The sequence below is a fragment of the Pan troglodytes genome, chromosome 19, assembly GCF_028858775.2.
Source record: "Pan troglodytes isolate AG18354 chromosome 19, NHGRI_mPanTro3-v2.0_pri, whole genome shotgun sequence".
NCBI classification, from domain to species: Eukaryota; Metazoa; Chordata; class Mammalia; order Primates; family Hominidae; genus Pan; species Pan troglodytes.
In genome coordinates, this window is record NC_072417.2 from 85,810,503 (window position 1) to 85,826,482 (window position 15,980).

The following is a 15,980-nucleotide window of genomic DNA, read 5'->3' on the forward strand; positions in this document are numbered from 1 at the left end:
TTAGAGACACAGATTCTAGAACCATGCTGCCTGCTTCCCTTCCTGACTCAGCCACTGGCCAGCTGTGTAGTGCCAAATAAGTTGTTTCACCTCTCTGTGCAGTAGTTTTCTGATTCGTAAAACTAGAATAATAGCATTACCTATGTCACAAGCGTTTTGTGAGGATTAAATGCAACAATGTCTGAAAGTACTTAGAATGTACTAAGTGCTGATTGTATTGATGGTTATTGTTAGTATCATGTTCCCTCTCCCATAGCCGTACAGAATTACATAATATGTGACCCTGCTCTCCTGGTCACACTGATTTATGGGAACCAATTCAGATGTCTGGCTCAGCCAATCAGAATCCCTCTCCAGGGAGAATTGGCGACTCCAACGTGCAAGCTGAATCTGAAAAATCACGTGATGCGCGAGCAGCTCTGCCACAATGGAACGAGGGAAGCGGCTGGACAGACAATCAGAAGGAATCAGATATACATCAACAAGCAGAGATGGGAAACCATGCAGCTAGAGAGGAGAGAGAACGGCAGAACTGCAGCCCACGTGCCATAGACATTCATGGGCCATCCGTAGCACCCAGCCCTTGGGTTTTCTGAGCAAACCTTCCTTTTAAAAATGCCTTTACAAATTGGCTTATATTGGAAGAATGTCATTCTTAGAACCTTATCCTAAATATCCATGGTCCCCTGGGCTATTTGTTTATTCATAATGGAGCCAAATTGTGTGGATTTGAAATTGGGAGGACAAGAGTGGGAGAGAGCATCCAGCTTTCAGTTCACAGCATTGGATGGATTTGTGGGGAAGGCTTTCTAGAGGAGATAGGTCTTGAGTGAATCTTAAACACGTGATGGCACAGATAGAATGAAGGGTGCCTTTATTGGGAGAGAAAACCCAGCAAGCATAACTCAGGTGTCTGTTAAATTAAATAAGCAAAAGGCCATTGGTCTGAGGCTGTACTTTGAGTTGCTTCACAGTGAACTACAACCTAACTTAGTATGTATACACATGAAAATCTCATTAGGAGTATATATTTTTTGTAATAGGATAGCTAGATCTCAGCCAATCACAAGCGGCTGAGCTTCAACCAATCACAGGCAGCCAAGCTTCAGCCAACCAGAGGCAGCCAACTGATCAGACTAAGTCCAAATAAGGTAAATGCCTAACTGTAACCAATTAAGCTATTTCTATACTTTATTTCCTGCTTGAATTTCAAAAAACACGGAGCTCTCTGAATGTCTTCTAGTTTTGAATGCTGCCTAATTCACGAAGCCTTTAATGCTTAAATAAATTAAAAGACATTAAAAGAAAAAAACTTCTTTTGAAAATCATTTTGTGGCCAGGCGCAGTAGCTCACACCTGTAATCCCAGCACTTTGGGAGGCCGAGGCAGGCGGATCACGAGGTCAGGAGATTGAGACCATCCTGGATAACACGGTGAAACCCTATCTCTACTAAAAATACAAAAATTAACTGGGCGTGGTGGCAGGCGCCTGTAGTCCCAGCTATTCGGGAGGCTGAGTGAGGCAGGAGAATGGCTTGAACCCGGGAGGCGGAGCTTGCAGTGACCCGAGATCCCGCGGCTGCACTCCAGCCTGGGTAACAGAGCAAGACTCCGTCTCAAAAAAAAAAAAAAAAAAAAAAAAAAAAAAAAAAAAACAGAAAGAAAGAAAGAAAATCATTTTGTATTTATTTGCTCAAACCATACAAGTACAGATTGAAAAGTAAGAAAGTACAGGGCAGGTAGACTCACTCCTCCCCAGCTCCCAATCATTTCTCTCTTACTAACAGCTGAATCTCAGTTCCATTAGGAAAAGGGGGGTCTTTGGTCCTCCACAACGCAAGGATGCCAGTCCTCCACTGGTCAGTAGCCCTGACTCACACAACCAGCCTGTGGAGATTTCAGCTGTCTCAATTGGATAGCAACTCCTCCCAGACAGTATTTACCCAAGGCGAAGCTCCACACTCATTGTGTGGTATCCACACCATGTGTATGCATGTACGTGTGTGTGTGCATGTGTATGTGCATGTGGGTGCATACAACTGCTACTCAGTACCATCCTGAGATATTAGATCACCTTCGTGTATGTATGCGCATGTGTGCACTTCTGTGCACACATTGGGGGAAGGGGTTTTATACATTTCGAGTAGACAATATGTAGATGACTCAGGCTGCAGATGCTGGTTGAGAAACTGAACTAAACATCTGGGATTTCAAGCTCACAAATGCTAAAGACATAAGCAAAGCAGTCCCTGAGAGCTGTCCATGAACTAACCTGGGTCATTGTGGAGGGTCCTCAGCTTTCTCCTAGATCAGTCAGCAAACACTCCTGATTTCCTGTGCCTGGTCTGAGCATACAGGCCTGCACTAGATGCTCTCCAGTGAGAGTTGATAGGGGCCAAAAGAAAAATCTCTTCTCTTGGAGACTTTTGATTGATTGATTGATTGATTGATTAAGCAGAGTCTCACTCTGTTGCCCAGGCTAGAGTGCAGTGGCACAATCTCAGCTCACTGCAGCCTCCACCTCCCAGGCTCAAGCAATCCTCCCACCTCGGCCTCCCAAGTAGCTGGAACTATAGGTGCACGCCACCATGCCCAGCTAACTTTTGTTTTTTTTTTTTTTTTTTTAGTAGAGACAGGGTTTTGCTGCATTGACCAGTCTGGTCTTGAATTCCTGGACTCAAGCGATCCACCTGTCTTGGCCTCCGAAAGTGCTAGGACTATAGGTATGAGCCACTGCACCTTGCCCCTTGGGGATTTTATAATTTAAGAGAGGGCAGACAGGGAAGGCACACACAAATTCCCTCAAATCTAAGGGGCTAAACACACACTCTAACAATCACCAACAGTTGCGCTTGTTTTTGCCAATGTCACAAAAGGATCCTACTCTGAATCTCCTGCAGATACCGCACAGAGAGCAACAGACCTCGGACGCACCACGAGCAAATTCTAGCGTTCTGCTTGTGTTTTATAGGAACATCAAGGAGCATAAAGAATTCTTCACCAAAATAAAAATGCACGCCTGGCCCCAGGCTTCCAATGTGTGAAAACTGACGTCAGTGCCTTCCCTAGTAGGAAACAGGAGGGTGTGAATGCCTCACGTCCTTGTGAAAGTTAAATAAGCCACCATTTGGTGACAGCCACTAATGAGTCTGCAACAAGGAAGATTAGTCCAAATAAATCATTACAGAGTATGATGCGTCGTGAGCAATGAATCTTCTTGCCGCTCCTGGTAAGGCTAGTTCAACCATCACACCCATCAAGTGAAATGCTAGTGCGTGGGAAAAGGATGATCAGTTAGCGGAGGCAATTGCCAAGCACCTTGTGGGATGTGAGGGTGTGCCAGAGTGACAAGAACCTCGTGAGGTTTCTTGAAATTGGAAAGGTTTGGGCACTTTTGAAGTGGAGTTTGGGAAGGAGGAGTAGAGGGGGGACTATTTCATTTAGGGATGAAATAGTCAATGTCAAACTCAGAAGCAAAACAACATCAGAGACACTGGTTAATACGTAATATTGGGAACTTATCTTCAATGAGTCCTCAATCCTTACAAAAGCCCCAGGAAGTAGAGATTAATCCCCTTTAACGAATGAGTAAATTGAAGAACAGAGAGGCAGAGTAACTGGTCCCAGGTCACACAGCCAGTCTGCAGTGGACTCAGGAGTCGACTCAGCATCTTTGCCTCCAGGAGCCCCTCTTTTAACTAGGGCCTCATGGTTGACTGGGGATGAAGTGGGGGGTGGGGTGGGGGTGGAGAAAAGGCTGAACTGCTCATTGCTTGCCAAAAAAGGTAGTGGGAGCAGTTGCTGCCGTGAGAAGGAGAGTCTGGTGAGCTCTCATTGCCTGTGACCAGAGTGGGGAAAGACTCAGGAGAAATCTCGTATCTATAATCATTCTTACTTGCAGACAAACCTGAAACATTTCATGATAGTAGTATGTCTTAACCCATTAGACCTACTATTTCTAAGCATAAAGTAATTGCAAGCAGAAAATATTTACCCATGCTAAGCCCACAACATAGCCTTATACTTCTTTTGGGAAGGAGAATGAAGATTCTTTGTTGTTAGGAAAAAAAAGTTGCCCATCATTAAAATTTTGTTTTTCAACTTATAATTGAGCATCTAAGAATTCACACAAAGAAAGGACCCACTGCCGGGGCTCAGCCTCTCATCCTTCCCACTCCATCTTTCCTGGAAAAGAACCACAGTGCTACAGGAAAGGGTGAGGACAACAATAAAACAGACAGAAAAGTCCCAGGCTCGCTTTTCCCACGGAATCACCAGGTGATCTTTTCTGATGCATCCGCTTCCCTGATTTCCTCTTCCCCAAAACAAAGGACATGATTGTGGCCACAAAACATCATAGGATGGAGAAAAGCAGACACGGGTCTTGCGGGCACAAGCCCAGGGGCCATCAGCAAACCCTGCTGCCCAGGTAAGCCCCTGCCCTTCAAGGTCTGGCTTCCTCCCTGCAGAGTGGAAGTCTCTGAAGTCCTCTAGTGAATGGCCCCAAACCATTTTGGATCAGCAACCGCCTTTGAAAGTACGGCGACAGTTACAATCCAGCAAAAAATACACAGACCATTTTGAAATAATTGTCGGGTCCTTATGGATTCAAGAACGTCAGACTGAGAACATCTTGCTAGATAAATGCCAAGTTAACCTCCGTTTTCATAGCCCACGGGCCCAATCACACCAGCAACACAGAATGTATGTGGTCCCTGAGATGGTGTAACCGGCTAAATCTAATGGGCCCAATGATGGAATTGCAGGCCCCCGATGAATATGGCAATGCTAATTAACAGAACACTAGCCAAGAGAGCTTTAACAACATTCCCATGGTATTATTGGAGATGATTCTTGGTTGGATTAGCACAAATGGCAAATCGTCATCTGTTAAGTGCAGAAAGCATCAAATGCCTGGAAAAACTCTTTCTAAACCCGTTACAAAACAAAATGAAGAGTGGCCAGCAACATATATTCACTAAGTAGTATGTATACACAAACAAAACCAAAGGCCAATCAAAAGCAGAATAGAGGCCGGGTGCGGTGGCTCACGCCTGTAATCACAGCACTTTGGGAGGCCGAGGTGGGCAGATCACAAGGTCAGAAGATCGAGACCATCCTGGCTAACACAGTGAAACCCCGTCTCTACTAAAAAATACAAAAAATTAGCCAGGCGTGGTGGCGGGCGCCTGTAGTCCTAGCTACTTGGGAGGCTGAGGCAGGAGAATGGCGTGAACCCGGGAGGCGGAGCTTGCAGTGAGCCGAGATGGCGCCACTGCACTCCAGCCTGGGCGACAAAGTGAGAATCCGTCTCAAAAAAAAAAAAAAGCAGAATAGAAGGGGATCAACTTATATTGTCCCTGCCTTCTTGTTTCCCAAAGAATCAGTATAGTTTCAGGTAACACAAATTATTATTTACATTCTCATATGATGGGAACTTTTGGCTATTTCTAGACTTTTTTTCTTATAAATATCACTGTAAAACCTTTAATGTATATAAACAATCAGAAATTGGACAAAGTTCCCAGAAGTTGAACTGTTGATCAAAGGGCCATGATACAATTCCCTAATAAATTTCCAGGAAGGCTGTGTCACTTACCCATGAACACAGTTTGCAAGTTCTCACTATGCCGCTTCTTAGCCCTGGTATTTCTCATCTTGAAATAAGTATATTTATTTATGGGGCAAATGACATTTCTCTTAATGGGTATTTCTTTGACTACAAGTGAGGTGGAACATTTTTCAATTTCAGGCATATTTCTTTCCTCTTTTGAAAGATGCCCGCGGCCCAAATGAGGCCTCTTTAAATAACAGTAATATGATTAGCTAATTATTTACAGACACTGGTAATTTTCCTGTGATCCGCTTAGGTTTGTCAATGAGACCTAGCTGGGAGTAGCAGGTATTATTATACATCAGACAGACGTATCCACTTGGCCAAGTTGGAGTTTTAGCCTCAAATTTTAAAATTCCTTTTTGAGATTCCTCAAGACGTTATAGGGCTTTTAAAAAAAAGTATTACCTGCTTTCCTTATGGAACTATGTAGTATGATCCTGAAAGCTAATTTTCTCAGGCAATTGTCTCTTTCAATATTAAAACTTTTTTTTTTCTTTTTTGAGATAGATTCTTGCTCTGTCACCCAGGCTGGAATGCAGTGGCGCAATCTCGGTTCACTGTAACACCCGCCTCCCAAGTTCAAGCAGTTCTCCTGCTTCGGCCTCCAGAGTAGCTGGGACTACAGACATGCACCACCCCACCCAGCTAATTTTTGTATTTTTAGTAGAGATGGGGTTTCACCATGTTGGCCAGGCTGGTCTTGAACTCCTGACCTCGGGTGATCCACCTGCCTTGGCCTCCCAAAGTGCTGGGATTACAGGCGTAAGCCACCACATTCTTTTTAAAAAAACTTTCACTTTAGGTTCAGGGCTACATGTGCAGGTTTGTTATACAGGTAAACTCATGTCACGGGGGTTTGTTGTACAAATTATTATTTTGTCACCTAGGTACTAAGCCTAGCACCCAATAGTTACTTTTTCTGATCCTCTCCCTCCTCCCACCCTCCACCCTCAAGCAGGCTCTAGTGTCTGTTGTTCCCTTCTTTGTGTCCACAAGTTCTCATCATTTAACTTCCACTTGTAAGTGAGAACAACTGGCATTTGGTTTTCTGTTCCGGCATTAGTTTGCTAAGGATAATAGCCTCCAACTCCATCTGTGTTCCCACAAAAGACATGATCTCATTTTTTTTATGGATGCATAGTATTCCATGGTATATATGTACCACATTTTCTTTATCCAACCTGTCACTGATGGGCATTTAGGTTGATTCCATGTCTTTGCCATTGTGAATAGTGCTGCAATGAACATTGATGTGCATGTGTCTTTATGGTGGAATGTTTTCTATTCCTTTGGGTATAAACCCAGTAATGGGATTGCTGGGTTGAACGGTAGTTCTGTTCTTAGCACTTTGAGGAACTGCCACAGTGCTTTAGTTCAACAATGGTTGAGCTAATTTACACTCCCACCAACAGTGTATACATTTCCTTTTCTCTGCAACCTCATCAGCATCTGTTATTCTTTGACTTTTTAATAATAGCCATTCTGACTGGTGTGAGATGGTATCTCATTGTGGTTTTGATTTGCATTTCTCTAATGATCAGTGGTGTTGAGATTTTTTTCATATGCTTGTTGGCCACATCTATGTCTTCTTTCGAAAAGTGTTCGTGTCCTCTGCTCACTCTTTAATGGGGTTGTTTCTTTCCTGTAATGTGTTTAAGCTCCTTACAGATGCTGGATATTATACCTGTCAGATGCATAGTTTGCAAAAATTTTCTCCCATTCTGTAGGCTGTCTGTTTACTCTGTTGATAGTTTCTTTTGCTGTGTAGAAGCTCTTAAGTTTAATTAGATCCCATATGTCAATTTTCACTTTTGTTGCAATTGCTTTTGGGATCTTTATCATGAAATCTTTCCCTGTTCCTATGTCCAGAATGGTATTTCCTAGGTTGTCTACCAGGGTTTTTATAGTTTTGGGTTTTAGACTTAAGTCTTGAATCCATCTTGAGTTGATTTTTGTATATGGTGTAAGGAAGGGATCCAGTTTAATTTCTATATATATGGCTAGCCAGTTATCTAAGCACTACTTATTGAATAGGAAGTCCTTTCCGAACTCCTTACTTTTGTCAGCTTTGTCGAAGATCAGATGGTTGTAGATGTTCAGCCTTATATCTGGGTTTTCTATTCTGTTCCATTAGTCTATGTGTCTGTTTTTATACCAGTACCATGCTGTTTTGGTTACTGTAGTCCTATGGTATAGTTTGAAGTTCGGAAATGTGATGCCTTCAGCTTTGTTCTTTTTGCTTAGGATTGCTTTGGCTATTTGGGCTCCTTTTTGGTTTCATATGAATTTTAAAATAGTTTTTTCTAGTCTGTGAAGAATGTCATTGGTAGTTTGATAGGAATAGCATTGAATCTGTAAATTGCTTTGTGGCAGTATGGGCATTTTAATACTATCGATTTTTCCTATCTCCATAAGCATAGAATGTTTTTCCATTTGTTTGTATCATCTCTGATTTCTTTGAGCAGTGTTTTGTAATTCTCCTTGTAGAGATCCTTCACCTCCCTGGTTAGCTGTATTCCTAGGTATTGTATTCTTCTGGGGTCAATTGTGAATGGTATTGCGTTCCTGGTTTGGTTCTCAGCTTGGCTATTGTTGGCATATAGAAATACTAATGATTTTTGTACAGTGATTTTGTATACTGACACTTTGTGTATTCTGACACTTTGCCTAAGTTGCTTATCAGCTAAAGAAGCTTTTAGGCCAAGACTATAGAGTTTTCTAGATATAGAATCATGCCATCTGCAAACAGGAATAGTTTGATTTCCTGTCTTCCTATTTGGATGCCCTGTATTTCTTTCTCTTGCCTGATTGCTTAGGCCAGGACTTCCATTACTATGTTGAATAGGAGTGGTGACAGAGGGCAGCCTTGTCTTGTGCTGGTTTCCAAGGGAATTGCTTCCACCTTTTCCCCATTCAGCACGAGAAGCATCACTCTTTTCAAAAGAAGAGGATGTACAAGAGCTTCTCTAGTCTTCTTTCCCCCATAGCATGGGAATTCTTGTAAACAACACAGGAGTTTTGTAATCAGTGCACACAAATACAAAGCATCTATTGTGGACAGGCTCCTTGCTAGGGTTGCCAGATTTAGCAAGTAAAGACAGGATGCCCAGTTATGTTTAAATTTCAGATAAAACCAAGATTGTTTTAGTGTAAGTATGTCCCACATATTGCATGGGATCTACTTATGCTACAAGGTGTTCATTGTTTATTTGAAGTTCAAATGTAGCAAGGTAACCTGTATTTGAACTGACAACTCTACTTGAGCCCCTGAGGGTCTCAAGGGGCACTTCTCCTCTTGGAGCTGCAGATCCCGCTTGGGAACCCAGGCAGGGACAAGGGAGACCAGGACTTCCTGCTCCACAGACCCAATTTAGGGCCCAAGTTCTATGGAGTTGAGCAAGCTGACTGCACTCTACCCTGAGAGCAGCCACATATTCATCTCCATGTAAAATCTATGCAGGATGTGCTACATGGGCCACGTGTAGCCCAGGGCAGGAGAAGATTCCACTGGAGACCAAGAAAACTTCATAGAAAGATAACTAAAATATTTATTATGGGCCAAGGCTGGGGGATCACAAGGTCAGGAGATCGAGACCATCCTGGCTAACACGGTGAGACCCTGTCTCTACTAAAGCTACAAAAACTTAGCCGGGCATGGTGGCACACGCCTATAGTCCCAGCTTCTTGGGAGGCTGAGGCAGGAGAATTGCCTGAACCCAGGAGGCAGAGGTTGCAGTGAGCTGAGATCATGCCACTGCACTCCAGCCTGGGTGACAGAGCGAGACTCCCTCTCAAAAAAATAAAAATAAAAAAAATATGTATATATTATGCTTAGTTCCTAACCTTTAAGCAGAGAAGCATCTGAAGTTTAGGTGATGTGATCATGAACTTATTTATATGCTTTTTAACTATAATAGATATTTCCATTTATCACGCTGATAATCACAAGCCACGTGATTATCAGAAGGTCAAACACTGCCTGTGTAAGAAGGCTGATTCAATTGTAGTCAGTACATGTTTTCCCAGGCACAGAAAGTCATCTATGTCTTACCTCTGATGCTTCTGAATAAGCAATTGCTTATTGACAACACAGATACAAATAGATCTGCATAACTATAACTAGTGAAAATTAAATGCACATCAGAAAAGAAACTGGGTTCACTGTTTGCTAAAGATTTCTCATCCATTAAGCAGACCACCCACTTCAACGTTCCTTGTTCCAAGTATCTAAGTAAGATAATTTCTACTCTCAGGTGACAGAGCCAAAATGTCTAATAATATTAAAAGTCCACCTACCAGGTGAGCTCTTCTACTTCATAAAGGCACAAACAACCATTTCATGAGCATGAGCTCACTCCCGATGAATTAATTTTGGTCTAAAAACAAATCCCACATGGGCTCCAGAGTCACCTCTCCACTCCTTCTCAGCTCACCCTGAACATGCACGGTCAGTGCAAATGCCCTGTGGGAGGGAGGCCATCATAGCTTCCGCAGGGTCTACCAGTAAAGGACATTTGCTTAAAAAAAAAAAAAAAAAAAAAAAGTCCCAGCACAATTACTGGAGAAAGCGTATTTTGGAGAACATCAATACTTACAAGAGCTTTGCAGTGGACTCCCAACCTCCCCATGGTCAACTTACATGGTTGTCAATTACCAAGTCAAGGAGGAGGTGGACAAGAGAATAGTACCTACTTCAGGGTTCCTGTTCAACTGATAACATTGACTTAATTGTCATGTGGCTCACTTTGCCCTTGAGGTACTGCTGCTCTGTCATCTTCTCTAGTTCTAAGAATAAGAGTGAACAGCCTTGACTGCTGCATCTCAAAGTGTTGGGTGAAGACCACCTGGTGCAGTGTTACGGTGGGAGCTCCCAAAACACCGACTCCTGGACCCACCCTGGAGCTACTAGAGTCTTTTGGAGACAGACTCAGGAATCTGCATTGTTCAAGCCATATCCCTCCCAATCCACACTCATCCCATGATGATTCTGATACAAACTAAGTTTTGAACATCAACGTTTTAGACTGCCCAACTACAAGTTAGTCCAGGTACCTCCTCTGAACCTAAACAGACTTCAGTCCAACTATTACTGTCCCATTAGGTGTCTCAGGGTAATGAACAGGGATATACTTGATTCTTAGTTATATTATTTATATCTGGACACCGAAGGATACATGTGCTTCTGTTTCAAAGACACAGAGGGGACAGCAAAGGAATTTAAGACTAGAAGGTGAGAACAAATTGAATTGCCCTGATAGAAACCATTTTCTTATATCAAATAAAAATCTTCCCTCCCTCTTTTTTTTAAAAAAAAAGAGAATATGGGCTATCACAATTGGGACAGACAAGCAAATGCAACCACAGCAGATGAGGTGACAGAAAAATAAATTCCCCCAAACCAAGGAATTCTTGCATCTTCCCTGAGGCTATGTCTCAAACACATCTCTCGAGTTATACAATTTCCCACTTCCTCTCTTGTCCTAGGAGTTGGTCGCCAGAAATCAAAACATGACAATATTCACGAAAACTGTTAGTTGCTACAATCGAGACAGTATACACATTGCCAGTATTTGCAAATAGTATTCTATTCTGTAAACTACACCAAAAACGAGAATCTTTCGTCAAAGCTCACATAAGTGAAGGGAAAATGCGGAACTAAAATGGCTTAAATCGCACTAACATTCCATAGACATTTCTTGATGTCTGGGTTTTCTGGCTTTTCAGGATGTAAAAAACTGATGCCAAACAAAGGATCATCACTGGAGAGGACAACGGAAAAAGAAAAAGACGAGCACTTGCCTGGAAATGCAGGTTTTGCTGCTTGTCTTTGTTACAAGAAGGCCAGGAAAGCTGAGGTTTTACCTGGGCGAGTTTACCAGCTACTCATCCATTAGAAGGGTCCTGAGGGACTCAAGGGGCGCTTCCCCTCTTGAAGCTGCAGATTCCATTTGGGAACCCAGGCAGGGACAAGGGAGACCAGGGCTTCTTGCTCCACAGACAAAATGCCACGACAACAGCCTTGGGGCAGCACCTCTGTCCCCGGTGCTGGACATCAAATGCCTCAGCTTAGGTTATTGACACAATGCTGGCCCCCTGCTGGCAGCCCCATCTATTAAGTCCATTTGACTGGCCAAGCCAAGGTCACCTGTGGCTGGGAGAGGACCCAAGAAAGGGAATGTCTGAAATCCAACTTTGGTGGGGTTTTTTGGTGGTTTTTTGTTTTTTGGTTTTTTTTGAGACAGAGTCTCACTATGTTACCCAGGCTGGCGTGCAATGATCTTGGCTCACAGCAACCTCTGCCTCCAGAGTTCAAACGATTCTCCTGCCTTAGCCTCCTGAGTAGCTGGGATTACAGGTGCACACCACCACGCCTGGCTAATTTTTGTATTTTTAGTAGAGACAGGATTTCGTCATGTTGGCCAGGCTGGTCTCGAACTCCTGACCTCAGGTGATCCACCCGCCTTGGCCTCCTAAAGTGCTGGGATTACAGGTGTGAGCCACCGTGCCCAGCCTGAAATCCAACTTCTATCCTGAAAGGCAGGTCTGCCTTCCACCAAGACCCACAAGGTGGGGAGAAGAAGAGATTCCCCAACATAGCCAAGGGATGTGGGTGCTAAGCAGCCAGAGGAGGAAAAGGGGAGGGAGAAGGAAGGAAGGACCAGGGGAAAAGCCACCCTTGGGAAGCCTTATTCATGTCTTTTGCCATTTATGCCTTCAGTATTCTAGACTCCATCAAATTTACCCCAGCTCTTCCACTCCCTTTAGAAAGACACAGATGAATGGAATCCACTGCATAGAATCCATGGGCCAATTCTATCTCCAGTTTTCTGTGTGAAACCCTAGCAATGGTTGCAACCCCTAAAGGTCTTAGCTGCTTCCATCCGTAAAGGAGCCAAATTAGATAGACTTCCGGGCCACTTCTAGCATAAACGCTCCCCCTTTCCAGGGCAGCAATAGCCTCTGACTCAGCCCGCCTAAATGATCACTCATCCCCTGTGAGTCGGAGAGAACAGCTACTTCCAGTGCCAGTGCTTCTAGAATTCTGCTCTAGCCCAAGAAATTCCCCAAGATGAGCTTCAAGGACAGCACATTCCAACTGCTCATAAAATAAGAATGTCCACTAAATGAGGAGCAAATACATTTGCCCAGAGGAAGTGGTGTCTCATTGTGCCCTAAAATTTTTTTAAAAGATTTTCTCTTAAGATTTATTAAAATATTTTGTTAATACAGAAATTCCCATACATTAGAGAAAATTTAGAAAATAAGCACGATAAAGGACTAAAAATCATTCATCACCCAGAGGCGACAACCTTTAAAAAATTCTTAATCTTGGCCAGGTGCGGTGGCTCACCTGGCCAAGATAAAGAATTTTTTAAAGGTTGTCGCCTCTGGGTGATGAATGATTTTTAGTCCTTTATCGTGCTTATTTTGGGAGGCCAAAGCGGGCGATCACCTTGGAGGTCAGGAGTTTGACACCAGCCTGACCAACATGGAGAAACCCTGTCTCTACTAAAAATACAAAAGTAGCCAGGCGTAGTGGCGGGAGCCTGTAATCCCAGCTACTTGGGAGGCTGAGGCAGGAGAATCACTTGAACCTGGGAGGCGGAGGTTGCAGTGAGCCGAGATCACGTCATTGCACTCCAGCCTGGGCAACAACAGCAAAACTCTGTCTCAAAAAAAAAAAAAAACCTTAATATTTTTATATTTATACTGGATATGCCCACATAGAGATGAACACATATACATCCATACACATACACATTTTTTCAGCTGAATTTTGAAGCATAATTTTCCATAGCATTAAAACATGAACATATTGCATATCATTAAATATTCTCCTGTATCAGTGGTTCTCAACCACATTTCCTTTAGCTATTAGAGGTCAAGATGGGCAAAGCGCAGAATTTCCAGTAGCCAAACAGAGAACTAAGAATAAGTACTCAAGGTTTGTTTTTGTTTGTTTGTTTGTTTGTTTTTCTGTTAGAAAAAAAGATGTGGCTGGGCACGGTGGCTCACGCCTGTAATCCCAGCACTTTGGGAGGCCAAGGCGGGTGGACCACTAGAGGTCAGGGTTCAAGACTAGCCTGGCCAACGTGGCAAAACTCCACCTCTACCAAAAATGCAAAAATTAGCCAGGTGTGGTGACGAATGCCTGTAATGCCAGCTACTTGGAAGGCTGAGGCAGGAGAATCCCTTGAACCTGGGAGGTGGAGATTGCAGTGAGCCGAGACTGCACCACTATACCCTAGCCTGGGCAACAGATTGAGACTCCATCTCAAAAAAAGAAAAAAAGGTGTGTTTGTTGTTCAAATTACTTCAAAGTCAGGCACATCCAGTTATCTTCCAGGCCTCTAGAAAGCTTTGGTGCTTAGGATAATAAAAGTGAGCTGGACAGGAATTATAAGTCACCACTTAAAAAATTGGCAGAATGTTAGTTGAACTTCAAAGGGCCAATGCATCCTACTCTGAGACATCTGTGGTATAAATGTTATCTTCATGAGTGGTCTCTGATTATTTCTTCAAGCTCAGCTTAAATAATATAGCAGAAAGAACATGTGTATGAAGTGGGAAGCTATATTTTGGCAGCCTGATTTTCCATTGTATTTCACATTTTCAAGTACATCATTTATCTGTCATCTGCTTCTAGGCCCACCACCTCTCATGTCCATAAACTGCATGAAGAAGTACCTGGGCCTGCGTTGCTCACAACCACAGCTACAGTATCTAGCACAGTGCCTGGCACATAGTAGGTACTCAGATATTGTAATTTATTGGAAATGAATTAGGAAAGCCAACAGATGTTCTTTCCTGAAAAAAATGTGCATGCACACCTACACAGAACATTTTGCACATCTTTTAAAGAGTTGATAAACTTTTTTAAGGCTAAGAACCTCACTTCACAATATCCTATCTTATTGATAGACCAATATTGATTTATCCAAAGGCCTATTTTACAAACATAGAGATCAAGGGCTGGCAAACTCTCTTGGTAAGGGTCCAGGTAGAAAATATGTTAGATTTTGTGGGTCAGCTGATTTGCAACTACTCAACTCTGCCATTGTCACCCAAAGGCAGCTGCAAACAATGTGTCAATGAGCTGGTGTGTCTGTATTCCAATAAAACTTTATTTATTAACACAAAATCAGGCAGCAAGCCAGATGTGGTCTGCAAATTATACTTTGCTGATCCCGGATATAGACTAATAAAAGCAGGGCTTTCAAGATCCTTTAAGACTCAGATCTTTTGGTGATCAATGATCCACAGAGAATTTATCTAGAGCCTTTCTGTTTCCCGAAGAACTGAATTGCCTAGGCCTACCCAAGGACCAGCCTTCCACAAGGAGGATCAGAGACAACCCTTGTCTGGAGGAGAGAGTGAAGGTCATTACGAAATATACTGTGTCACAGACAACCTGCAGTGGACAGATGCACCTGTATTCTTTAAAGGAGAAAATAATCCCTGTGTTAGTGTTACCTACAAGCCTAGGAAAGTGAAGCCATATCAAGGCTCTGAGGATCATTCACAGATTGGGTGGGGCTCATTTGTAATCAGCATGAGCTCTTAAGGAGTAATTAGCAAATCGTTGAGATGCACATAATTTACACATTATGTAAATGCAGCTAAATGATTTTCTGGAAAAGTTTGTTTTCTTAATCAGCTAATTATTTCACCAACTATTTTCATACTATTAATCCACTCAAGAAACAACTCAGCGCAAAGGTAAACTTCCCACAGTTAAGGAAAAAAAAAAAAAAAAAACTACAAGAATGGGGTCCCAACTAAAGAAGAATGACAATTCTCTGAAACTGGGTTTTCTCCATGAAAAAGAACACAAGTCAGCCGGGCGCGGTGGCTCACGCCTGTAATCCCAGCACTTTGGGAGGCTGAGGCAGGTGGATCATGAGGTTAGGAGTTCGAGACCATCCTGGCTAACACAGTGAAACCCCGTCTCTATTAAAAACATAAAAAATTAGCTGGGCATGGTGGCGCGCGCCTGTAGTCCCAGCTGCTTGGGAGGCTGAGGCAGGAGAATGGCATGAACCTGGGAGGTGGAGCTTGCAGTGAGCAGAGATCGCACCATTGCACTCCAGCCTGGGCGACAGAGTGAGACTCCGTCAAGAAAGAAAAGAAGAGAAGAGAAGAGAAGAGAAGAGAAGAGAAGAGAAGAGAAGAGAAGAGAAGAGAAGAGAAGAGACGAGACGAGACGAGACGAGACGAGACGAGACGAGGAAGGAAAGAAAGAAAAAGAAAGAAAAGAAAAGAAAGAGAACACAAATCAAATGGGATCGTGGCAAACTTTTGCCAAGGTTTGAGTTGAAGGTGGGTAGAGGAGCATGGAAAGAAAAATCCACAGGCAGCACTA

General features: G+C 43.1%; 1 protein-coding gene across 6 annotated transcripts in view; it reads right to left on the reverse strand.

Annotated features, from left to right (window-relative positions):
• The window catches only part of SLC39A11 (solute carrier family 39 member 11), a 465,863-nt gene that overhangs the window by 204,366 nt on the left and 245,517 nt on the right, over positions 1 to 15,980 (reverse strand). The gene's annotated exons all lie outside the window — the stretch shown is intronic.